Source organism: Podarcis vaucheri, assembly GCF_965113315.1.
Source record: "Podarcis vaucheri genome assembly, chromosome: 3".
Taxonomy (NCBI): domain Eukaryota; kingdom Metazoa; phylum Chordata; class Lepidosauria; order Squamata; family Lacertidae; genus Podarcis; species Podarcis vaucheri.
In genome coordinates, this window is record NC_138761.1 from 12,431,605 (window position 1) to 12,444,043 (window position 12,439).

Consider the following 12,439-nt stretch of genomic DNA (forward strand, 5'->3'; position numbering starts at 1 on the left):
CAGGATGTCCCCCCCTCCTGATGCAACAAGCTCTCCTCCTCCCTGGTCTCCCAGAACCAGAAGAGGGCCGAAAAGGGCAGAGCCACGGCAGACTGCATGCAGGCGCAGTCTCTGATCGCTAGGGGGAAAGCCCTGAAGAGGAAGGGACTTTGATGGCTGCAGGGAGGCAAGGACTTTCAGTCTTGGCAACTGATTCATGGGGCAGACCTACTCAGCCAAGTCTGTGAAGACTGTGTTTTTGCAAATAGCTTCTTGGGCTTGTTGATCAGAAGGTTGGCAGTTCGAATCCCCGCAACAGGGTGAGCTCCCGTTGCTCTGTCCCAGCTCCTGCCAACCTAGCAGTTCAAAAGCACGCCAGAGCAAGTAGATAAATAGGTACCGCTGTGGCAGGAAGGTAAACAGCGTTTCCATGCGCTCTGGTTTCTGCCACGGTGTCCCGTTGCGCCAGAAGCGGTTTAGTCCTGCTGGCCACATGACCCGGAAGGCTGTCTGCAGACAAACACCTGAAAGCGAGAGGAGTGCCACAACCCAATAGTCGCCTTTGACTGGACTTAACCATCCAGGGTCCTTTACCTTTACCTAGGCTGACACTCAGCCTAGTGTGTGAAGATTGTGTTTTTGCAAATAAAGAGTTAATTCCAACTTTGAAGATAGGACTTTCTGCTGGCTCACTCTTTGTCACCTAGCCTCCTTTATCTAGTGCTCTGACTAGAGTCGGGCGGCCTTCCCAAATGTGGCAGATTTTAGTGGCTACATCTTCTTGCTGTCAATCAGAATTCAGTAAGTCCAGTGGTGCCTGACAACAGAGACCTGGTCCCTCCAGAAGGGTCTTTGCTGAGGGCTTTCTCAAACATGGAGAGATGGACAAGTGATAAGAAGCTAAGGGCCTCTTCACATGGTTCTGGGATCTGACAGTGGCTTTCAAAATGCCTCCTTGAACCCTGCTGTTATTAAGCTCTGGCCGCAAAGTACGTACTCCTTGAGGGCTACAAATGTTTAGCAGAAGGAGTTTATATGCTGTACAAGAGACAGCTGTGCTCTGAAGTTGGCACGTAAGAATCTCTCCAGCTGTTAACCCTGAACTTCAACCTGGGGGGCAAAGAACATAAAAATAGGATTATTATTTTTTGTTTCCACGTCCTTCGTTTTACTACATCAACATGCCGCTTGTGGCCAAAGATCTTTTTTATGCCTTTTTAGCAACCTTGAGTGATATAAGGGAAACAGAATAGCTCAATGTCATAAGGAAGACTTGGCTTGGAAAATGTTTATCGCTTGTGGGATGTTTCTGTCTCCCGGAGCCAAAATCAGGGCATTCTTCTGTCGGATTTGCGATGCCAAACAAGGGACAGACAAATCTGTCAGTTTGTGTTTCTCTCTGTTTCTCATTTGTTTTTACTATCTCAAGTTCAATTTGCCCTCTTTTCTTTATTTTTAATGGGGTTTTTTTAGAAGTCTGCATAGAAACCACACACTTTTTATGCAGCTTTTTCAATTACACACATTTTGGCAAGGATTTTTCCCCTTGATATAATATATGTGTGTGTGTGTTCCTGTGCACACTTCCTTTGAACACCTACCATATTTATTTGGTGTAGGCAATTTTTGGCTGGAGAAGCGCATTGCAAAATTCAGGAGTGCGATTTCTGAAGGCTAACTGGGCTTTGGTTTGCATATTGGTGCAGGGAGTGCCAATTTGACAATGTGAACTGGACAAATTTTGCAGTCCTTGTAAAAAAGAAAAGAAAGAAAGTCAGCTTTGATTAACCCTTTTACAGTCCAAACCGATGCTCCTGTTCAGCGTCCGCGAGCAGCAAACCCAGAAGTAACCTGTTCAGGTACGTCTGGGTTTGCCGCGGACGTCTGCCGAAGTGGACGCTGGACAGGACGAACTTATATGGAGGTACCACTGTAAATGGACAAAAGTCCAAAGATTCATAAAATGCTTAGGGGTATGCGTACCCCCAGAAAAAAGCACTGATCATTATTATTCTAATCTGAATTTCAGCTACACATTCAAAACAGTGTGTGTGTGTGTGTGTGCGTGTGTGTGTGAAGCAAACTTGAAAATTCATGATCATTTTTGAAACATGTCTCCTAAAATACATTGCTATAGGTTTGTAGGTGCTGGGATTTAAATTTATTTATTTTTATTTATTAAATTTGTATACCCTTCATCCGTAGACCTCAGGGCGGTTCACAACAAAGAATTTAAAACCGTGTCCCTTGTGTGTTTGAGCTGAGCTCTAGCTGCTTCTAATCCTTTAATTAGCATGTGTGAAAGACTTATTAACTTCCTACACTGTGTACTAGACACCTCACTAATCTCTTGAAATCAGCATGTGTTAGAAAGCAATGGAGTCAACTAATTCCCCTTTAAGGTGTTAGCCTGGAGTGATGTGTCATTCACATAGCAAGACGATCAAAGGGAGAGGCACCTTTGCCTGTGTTAAAAGAGGCCAGCGCTTAGCTTAGTGAGGGGAGAGCAAACCGGGATGTGATTTGGAAAGCAAGGCAAGCCTAGTAGAATAGCAGGACCCCCTTAAAATGCTGGTGCAGATTATCACAGCAGGCTCAGGTTGTATATAGAATCATAGAATCATAGAGTTGGAAGAGACCACAAGGGCCATCGAATCCAACCCCCTGCCAAGCAGGAAACACCATCAGAGCACTCCTGACATATGGTTGTCAAGCCTCTGCTTAAAGACCTCCAAAGTAGGAGACTCCACCACACTCCTTGGCAGCAAATTCTACTGTCAAACAGCTCTTACTGTCAGGAAGTTCTTCCTAATGTTTAGGTGGAATCTTCTTTCTTGTAGTTTGGATCCATTGCTCCGTGTCCGCTTCTCTGGAGCAGCAGAAAACAACCTTTCTCCCTCCTCTATGTGACATCCTTTTATATATTTGAACATGGCTATCATATCACCCCTTAACCTCCTCTTCTCCAGGCTAAACATGCCCAGCTCCCTTAGCCGTTCCTCATAACGCATCGTTTCCAGGCCTTTGACCATTTTGTTGCCCTCCTCTGGACACGTTCCAGTTTGTCAGTGTCCTTCTTGAACTGTGGTGCCCAGAACTGGACACAGTACTCCAGGTGAGGTCTGACCAGAGCAGAATACAGTGGCACTATTACTTCCCTTGATCTAGATGCTATACTCCTATTGATGCAGCCCAGAATTGCATTGGCTTTTTTAGCTGCCGCGTCACACTGTTGGCTCATGTCAAGTTTGTGGTCAACCAAGACTCCTAGATCCTTTTCACATGTACTGCTCTCAAGCCAGGTGTCACCCATCTTGTATTTGTGCCTCTCATTTTTTTTGCCCAAGTGCAATACTTTACATTTCTCCCTGTTAAAATTCATCTTGTTTGTTTTGGCCCAGTTCTCTAATCTGTCAAGGTTGTTTTGAAGTGTGATCCTGTCCTCTGGGGTGTTAGCCACCCCTCCCAGTTTGGTGTCATCTGCAAATTTGATCAGGATGCCCTTGAGTCCATCATCCAAGTCGTTGATAAGATGTTGAATAAGACCGGGCCCAAGACAGAACCCTGTGGCACCCCACTAGTCACTCTTCTATATATATGTAAAGAAACCAATATCATAATGACATCACGGTCTTCACTGTGCTTCATTGTACAAATGGAAATACAAACCCAGAGTAAAGAATGCCTGGAACTCCCTGAAATCTCACATTGCTGTCGAGATCGGGGCTGCTGTGTAAGTTAAAGGTAAAGGGACCCCTGACCATTAGGTCCAGTTGTGACCGACTCTGGGGTTGCGGCGTTCATCTTGCTTTATTGGCTGAGGGAGCCGGCGTACAGCTTCCGGGTCATGTGGCTAGCATGACTAAGCCACTTCTGGCGCACCAGAGCAGCGCACGGAAATGCCGTTTACCTTCCCACCGGAGCGGTACCTTGCACTTTGATGTGCTTTCGAACTGCTAGGTTGGCAGGAGCAGGGACTGAGCAACGGGAGCTCACCCTGTCACAGGGATTCGAACCGCCAACCTTCTGATCGGCAAGTCCTAGGCTCTGTGGTTTAACCCACAGCACCACCCGCGTCCCTGGGGCTGGTGTTTAGCAATATTTTTATATGCAATTTTCTCTAACATGAAACAATTTTGCGAATGTAATTTTTTAAATTAAATTTCCGAAATTTTTCAAATTAAATAATCACAGAACAATTTTGTTCTGGAGATTGATTTCCCACCCTCACCTCCGCAGCGTTTTTACTCAAACCCTTTTTGACTACGTTATAGAACTAACGTAGAAGAATTTTGAAGGCCTGTATGTGCCAGCGTAACACCCGTGCACCCAGTATATGCATGAGGTTATTGCCTCAAATATTTGCATTTTAATGCAGATTAAATTTTGCATTGAAATGCTGAGGGGCCCCGAAGCTCAAGCTTCATCAGTTTTATCATAGGTCCGCCCCTGGGTGCCAGTAAAACTGCCACAGAATTAATTTATTGCTGTGAGCATGTTGCAACGGGGAGGGGATTTGGTTTTCTGCCTCAATTAGCTTCGTCTCTAGGTCATCCCCCTCCTCTGTCGTGCTCCATTTCCTCCCCTGGCCCTCAAATCCAGCTTTTCAGCCCTCTTCTGCATCGCAGGGTAATAGTAATTTGGGGTCAGCGGTAATAAAACATTGCAGCAACTACAGCTGTTGTTCTTTCCCTGTTTGTGTGTAAACCTCTTCCAAGACCACCAGCTCAACGTCTCCCTCACATTTCGCTGCATTCCTTATTACCCGAGATGAACTAAATAAGGCACTCAAGGGAACGAGCTCCTCTTTTCGCGGTTTTGCTGTTTCGCACGTGCCAAATACCACTGGACCAGAATGTAGCGCTGTGAAGGGAGATGCTTGACACTTGCAACACCCTCCAAACGCTTTGGCGGTTCGTTTTCCCAGCAGCATCAGGCGACTCTTATTCAGATCAAGTGACTATTCTTACAGATCCGGTCTCAGGGACAACGCTTTCAAATGTACAGTCATACCTCTTGTTACGTTTGCTTCATGATACATTTTTTCAGGTTGCTTCCCGCGGCAACCCGGAAGTACCAGAAAGGGTTACTTCTGGGTTTCGCCACTCGCGCATGCGCAGACACGCAAAATGACATCACGTGCATGCACAGAAGCAGCGAATCGCAACCTGCGCGTGCACAGACGCACAGACGTGGGTTGCGTTTCAGGTTTGAACAGAGCTCCGGAACAGATCCCGTTCGCAACCAGAGGTACCACTGTACTCCGATAAGAGATCAAGAAACGAAAGAGCTCAGAACAAAAATCACCATGTAAATAAGTTTAGACTGAGAGGTATCATGACTGCATTTACACATACCTCTGAGCCATGGTTGAACGTTATAAGGAGGCACCATGACAAAGGTAACGGACCCCTGGACGGTTAAGTCTAGTCAAAGGCGAGTATGAGGTTGTGGTGCTCATCTCGCTATCAGGCCAAGGGAGCCGGCACATTGTGTTATGTTCTTAAATACATGCAGTAAAATGAAACAAATTTTACCTTGATATTCTCTTTTTTAAAAAAATAAATATGCATCTCTTTGGGTGGTGGGGAAGGAGGGAACTGGTGCCCAACCACCTTAATCCAGCTCTTCCCTAATGCCATGTTAGCCGCCAGAGCTTTTGAACCTGGAACAAGGCGTTGTCGAAGTTGTGAGCCGAGTTGTTCAAATCCACTCCCTGGCCAGATTCCACAGATGGCTGTGAGCTGGTGTAATCTCAGCTGGCAACTGTGAGCAGTTAACGAACCCTCTCACAGTGGTATCTGGGATTATGCTAAACACAGCAATTGCGTTGCTCTGTGGCGGATCGATCATGCGCCCGCGGAAGATCACGGAGCCGGAGAAGATCCCTTTGCATAGAAAACAGCCGCTCTCAAACGCACAAGATCGGCATTTGACTTCATTGACTTCTGCACATCATGAAGTGCCCTGTCTAAATTTGGCAGCTTGTGCAGATAATAACTCAATCCACTCTAGCAGTATCTTGGAAATATATTCGTCAGCTTGGTTCATGCATATGCAGTTGCAATTCATTTCCCCTCAACCCACAGAAAGCATGCTTCAAACTGATGCTTGGCTCTTTGTGGAAATGGATACAAAATGTATTTTTATTTTATGTTTGTGAATGATTGTCCAGTCTACAAACGTTTCGATACGACTTTGGCTTTGTCTTCCGTTCTGTAAAGGGAGATCTCTTTGCCTCACCACACCACACCCCCCAACAGCAAAATATTACTAGCAGTTCTACCACATTTCAAACAACTTTGTACAACCATAGATATTATGGTTTTGTGTGCAGATAGCATCTCAAGATACCACAGGAGCCAGTGCTAAATCCTAAGTGGAAACAAATGCTCCCCAGATCTGAAAAACTTTCTTTCTGGGCTGTCACATTTCAAACATTACTTGAATTGGGAAGCAGCCCCTATGGACACTGTATATCATTTCCTGCCTTACTGGAAGCATCTCTTGAAATAATCTGAACATTTGCTGACTAACTTGTCCTAGTTTAGGTCTTCCACCCACAGGCACTGAACTGAACTGATTCACGCCTCCGCATAGCTTGTAGAGGCAGAAATACTGTTCAAAAGGGGGAAAATTAAGGAAGTGTTTTGAATCATAGAAGAGTTGGAAGCAGCCACAAGGATCATCTAGTCCAGGGATGTCCAACAGGTAGATCGTGATCTGCCGATAGATCACCGGACATCTGTGGTAGATCGTGGTAGATCATAGAATCATAGAGTTGGAAGAGACCACAAGGGCCATCGAGTCCAACCCCCTGCCAAGCAGGAAACACCATCAGAGCACTCCTGACATATGGTTGCGAGACTCTTACTGATTCCACCCCCATAGAAAGCTGTGCTGTTTCCGTGAGGCAAGGTCTGAGTCCAGTCCGAGGTCGAGGGTGCAGTATTGAAGCCGTCCGTCAAAGCTGAAGCTGGGTCCAAGGCAGGGAGTCGGGTGAGGTCAGGAGCTCCAGCGGGCAGGAACAGGCTACCAACAATGTTGCTCCTGCAACTTGGGACTGGGGCTGACTGGCTTTTATCTGCTCCGAGGCATAGGGCAGCCCCGGTCCACAGGTGACTCGCCTCTCCTGGCCTGGAGGCGAGCACACCTCCTGCGGGAATTTAGTTCCCTCCACCTCTCTGCCCTGAGCCTCTGCAGCTCAGGAGAGGCTGGAGGGTTACTGGACCCACAGGCAACCTCAGCTTCCCCTGACAGAGCTGGGAGAGGAGCACCTGCAGGCAATGGGTCCTCCATCACCTCCGGAGCCAGAGCAGACTCAGCTGGTGCCTGCAGCTGAGGATCCAGCACAGGTGAGGACCCTTCAGGCTCAAGCTCCAGCCACGGCTCAGCTGGTTCTGGAGGCGGGGACTCCTGTGCAGGCTGGGATTCCTCAGGTTCAGCCTCCGAGTCCGAATCCCAGGCCATCACAAAAGCTTTGTCTTACCTGTCAATAACAATGGGCAAATCACAGCCAGCATTTTTATAATGTGGGTAGATTACAGTCTCTTTGGAGTTGGACATGGCTGAATTCTAGTTCCATCCCATGCAAAGCAGGAATCTTTCACCCAACATGGGGTTCGAACCCACAGCCCTGAGATTAAGATTCTCATGCTTTACCAACTGAGCTAGCTGGCGGTACTACCCCCTGGAAAGCAGTGGGATTACCTAGGGGGGACTAAGAGGCAAGGGTCTGCTGGACTTTGAAATGCTAATATCACTAGATCAAGGACATCAGTTTTGAATTAATTAAACTAAATATTTTCCATTGGAATTTGAGTCAACATGCAATCGATTGTCACTGTTTCAAATTTTATCGTGCAGTTATCTTCCTTACTGGGTCATGCAAGCCGCTATTCTGAATAATGTTGTTTTATAGGGTGGGGTAGCGGGCACTGGGGGTGAGTTTGTGGAACCAAGGGGGGCATGGCACAAAAATGTTTGGGACCTTCTGGTCTAATGCAATAATAATCAGTGTGTGAAGTAGGCTGAGCGAGTAAGAAGGAATCATGCACCCCTATGTTCCCCTACCCTCCAAAACAGGGGCTTGCAGAACAGGCTGGCTGCTGCCTGCTGGAACCCGTGGGGTGAAAAGCAGGGAGGTCAACAGTAGGTGGCGCCAGAGGCAATGACAGGTGTCACCTGCTTGGTCTAAATTCACCCTCATCTGTTCTGAGTTCTACAATGGCAACACTTGAGGCTAAAGATTCTGCACAGTGGCAGAATCGTAGTCAACAAGGTTAATCTGAGGTGCCATTCAGCACTGGGTTTAGAGTGCCACAGGTGGTTCCCCTGCACAGGGTGCCATGCCAAAGGTGCACACAGTTGAGAAGGTCCATAATTGAGAAGATCCATTTGCAGGTGCCAACCCCTGGACTGGTTCGGGACTGACTGGGGTTGGTGGGCTGGCACCCTGTTCATCCTCCTGGACCACCCTTCACTTGCTGTGAGGGTGCACACCTGAGGGATGGGTGCTTCTCCAAAGTCTGCCCACCAAAAAAACTGCCACCTCTTTCATCAATTTCACCTCCCTCTGCCACCTTTAGGCAGGCGCCCTTGCTAGATTGTTTTTGGACATCTGCCAAAGGCCTTTTTATTTCAGCAAGTCCATCCAGACATAAAATTGGACAGTTTATTTATTTGTTTGCAAATCCGTGTAGCTTTATTGGCAAGTGAACATGCTTAACAAGCAATCTCTTTCCTCAGATTCTAATCTGTGTTTCATCCTTGGTTATCTTGTGTGTGTGCATTCCTTGCTTTCTAATGGCTTTGTGGATTTGGGCTGCTTCTGTGTCAGTAATTGTACTGTGTATACCGCCTGGAGAGTTTTATGATTGAGAGGTAGATATATCTTTCTCATTATAATAAATATATTAATTAAAGTCCCCTCCCCCCCCCCAAAAAAAAGCCTTACGTGGGACATGAGAATGGGGAGGCAGTGAAGGCAGTGGTAGGAGAGCTATAACTTCCCTGCCAGAGACAGCAAGGGAGGAAAAACTGCATCTCCCAGGATGCCTTAGTGCAAACATGACTCTTAATTCCACCCATTCTCCCCAAGGGCATGATGGGACATGTAGTCATCATTCATTCCCCAACTCTGCCAAATGAACTGGAACCCTCTGTGTTGCCTTCATCAACTCTGCAAGGAAAAGGTGAGACGTGATGGGACAGGTGACCAGGATGATGTTGAGGATGTTGAGCATACCATGCAACTTTTCGAGGATGCATTCCCATGTGAGTCATGTGACCCGCTCCACACTCTCAACTCAGAAAACGTGATTTGGGGGTGAAATCTTGTGAGGCACCCCAAAAATGCTTTTCTCAGGGTGCGAGAGCAGGCAAGATCTCGGCACCCAACATGGTTGCCGCAATCTCACACAGAAAAATGGGCTGTCCTTTTCCCCCAGGGCACTTGGGAGGTATGTATAAAGGACCCCTGACCGTTAGGTCCAGTCGCGGACAACTCTGGGGTTGTGGCGCTCATCTCGCTTTACTAGCCGAGGGAGCCAGCGTTTGTCCGCAGACAGTTTTTCTGGGTCATGTGGCCAGCATGACTAAGCCGCTTCTGGCGAACCAGAGCAGCGCACGGAAATGCTGTTTACCTTCCCACTGGAGCAGTACCTAGTTATCTACTTGCACTTTGTGCTTTCGAACTGCTAGGTTGGCAGGAGCAGAGACCGAGCAACGGGAGCTCACCCCGTTGCAGGGATTCGAACCACCAACCTTCTGATCGGCAAACCCTAGGCTCTGTGGTCTAACCCACAGTGCCACCCACGTCCCATATGTATAAAGGAAAAGGGACCCCTGACTGTTAGGTCCAATCACGGACGACTCTGGGGTTGCGGCGCTCATCTTGCTTTACTGGCCAAGGAAGCCGGCGTACAGCTTCCGGGTCATGTGGCCAGCAATCTCATGCAGAAAAATGGGATGTCCTTTTCCCCCAGGGCACTGGGAGGTATGTATATGTCAAAGGAACATTGCACAGCATAGAACGGGGGGAAGTTGGAGGCCACAATATTTCTGAATACCAGTTGCTGGAATCTGCAGGAGGCGAGAGCGGTCTTGTGTTCAAATCCTGCCGGAAAGTTTCCCACAGGCATCCGGTCAGTCCCTGTGAGAACAGGGACTAGACTGGTCATTGGCTTGATCCAGCAGACCCTTCTTACGTTCTGGAGTTAAAGGGCTTATTGCCTCCATACATTTTTATCAACCAGAAACAACAGTGAGTGCAAAACAGCCCACCTCCATCCTCTTTAATGTAGTCGATAGTATTTCCAAAAGGGAAGCAGTCCTCCCAGCCTGGTGGACAAACAAGTGCCTGAACAACACACCCAACCAAATGGTAGATTGTGCGCTGTGGCAGTAGTTTAAAACAAGTGGGAGCTGCAGCAAAATGTTGCTGCGTGGAATTCAGGGGTTTCAGCCACTCCATTCCGTTCCCCCTCCTTTTTCCTGGTTTTTTGTGAGCATTTCATGGCTATTGAACACACTCCCTGAGCTCCATGTCTCTTTGCGCTCCCCCCGCCCCAAAAAACTTATTGCCCTTTCCGCAAATATTGAGGTTCCCCTGAGTCTGTACGTGGGTGGTGGTGCTGTTATGGCAATGTAAGGAACGGCACTCACTGCCTGAACATTGGAAATAGAAGCGATCTTTCTTTCTTTCTTTCTTTCTTTCTTTCTTTCTTTCTTTCTCTCTCTCTCTCTCTCACACACACACATACACACACACAAACGTGTACCCTGCAGAGCTTTTGATGTCGCAGATACTGCATCAGGAACTGATTGGATAATAATCGGGCACCATCAGTTCCTAATGCATTGCCTTCAGCATCTAAACGAGCATCAGCAAAATTCTCAAATTAACCCGTCCAGCTATAGTACAGATGCCCCCACTTGGTGGTTTATTTTATTTTTTGTAAGCCAGTTCCAGAAAAAGGTCTGATACCCCACCAGTATTTCGCTCAATACAGAATGCCAAGCAAGTAACATACCTGTTTTCTGCTGCTTTCCTGGGCATTGGGTCCTTGGTGACACATATTGTTTGCTGTTCAGAAATGATTGTTCAGGATCGTGGTGGCGGTAGGATCCCAGTACACAATCCCATTGTTAATACTGTTTGTGCTTTCCAATCTTGCAGGGCGGCCATATTGCTTCGTTTACAACCACTGCACTTCCCATCACTTCCAGCCGGCATCCTGTCACTTTTTATAAGACCGTCTTTCTCCATATGAACCTCCCTGGACTCTGAGATCAACCTCTGAGGCCCTTCTTCGTGTGCCTCCTCCATGAGAGGTCCAGAGGGTGGCAACACAAGAACAGGGCCTTCTCTGCAGTGGCTCCCCATTTGAGAATGCTCTCCCCAGGGAGGCTCACCTGGCCTCTTCATTGTACACCTTTAGGTGCCAGGCAAAAACCAGGCTTTGGGTTGATTGACATCTGATGCCCTTTCATATGTGTTGTGGGAGGGGGAATTATTGTTTTGTTGTTGTTCGTATTTTTATATTGTAATTTTATTTTGCAGACCAACCTGAGGTCTACAGAGGAGGTGCTTTATGCAAATATTAGTATTATGCCATAAATTAGGGCTGCTTAATCTGGGTTTTCCCAGGGAATTGCTCAGCAAAATGGCATTCAGGCAGATTTTTGCTGAATCCGCAAAATGTCCGGGAAAATCTGGACGTATGGCAAGTTGGGCTCAACCACTTTGTCCCGATTTTCACTTTGGGGGATATGGCAACCCTTCCACAAATGCTCCAGTTTATTTCTTTGTCGCACTTTTGATGTGCTAAAGTGCAAGAGTGCCTCTCCAGACAGCAATAATGCGGTAAGATTGGGGAAGGATAGCAGAAGGACTAATAAGGCAGAATGAAATGGCGATGGTCCAGTATAAGTCCAGCACAAATACACTATTATTGCATCAAAGAAATACTGCAGAATGTACCAGTCTGGAGGGGTGCTTTAAATATTTGGCCTCTTACTTCTCATGAAAGGTCCCTTTCCCGCCCCGACCTAGCCACAGTGATCCATGCGACGGTCACCTCCAGGCTTGAGGCTTCGCTCTATGCGGGGCTGCCCTTGAAGCTGTCCCAGAAACTACAGCGGGTGCAGAATGCTGCAGCGAGGCTCCTCACGGGGTCTCTGCCATGGGAGCATATTCACCCAGTGCTTTTCCAGCTGCACTGGCTCCTGGTGGAGTACAGGGTCAGATTTAAGGTGCTGGTCTTGACCTTTAAAGCCCTTCACGGCCTAGGACCCTCATACCTACGGGACCGCCTCACGGAGGACCTTAAGGTCCATAAACAGCAACACCCTAGAGGTCCCGGGCCCTAAGGAAGTCAGATTAGCCTCAACCAGAGCCAGGGCCATTTCAACACTGGCTCCTGCCTGGTGGAACGCTCTGCCTCACGAGACCAGGGCC

General features: G+C 47.6%; 1 long non-coding RNA gene across 2 annotated transcripts in view; it reads left to right on the forward strand.

The window, feature by feature from the left end:
* LOC309529785 overlaps window positions 1-12,025 on the forward strand; it is an 81,352-nt gene extending 69,327 nt beyond the window's left edge. For both annotated transcript variants that reach the window (XR_014218455.1, XR_014218456.1), the window contains exon 3: window positions 11,159-12,025. This is a non-coding gene — a long non-coding RNA (uncharacterized lncRNA). The remainder of the gene's footprint in view (window positions 1-11,158) is intronic.
* The last annotated feature ends 414 nt before the right edge of the window (window positions 12,026-12,439 follow it).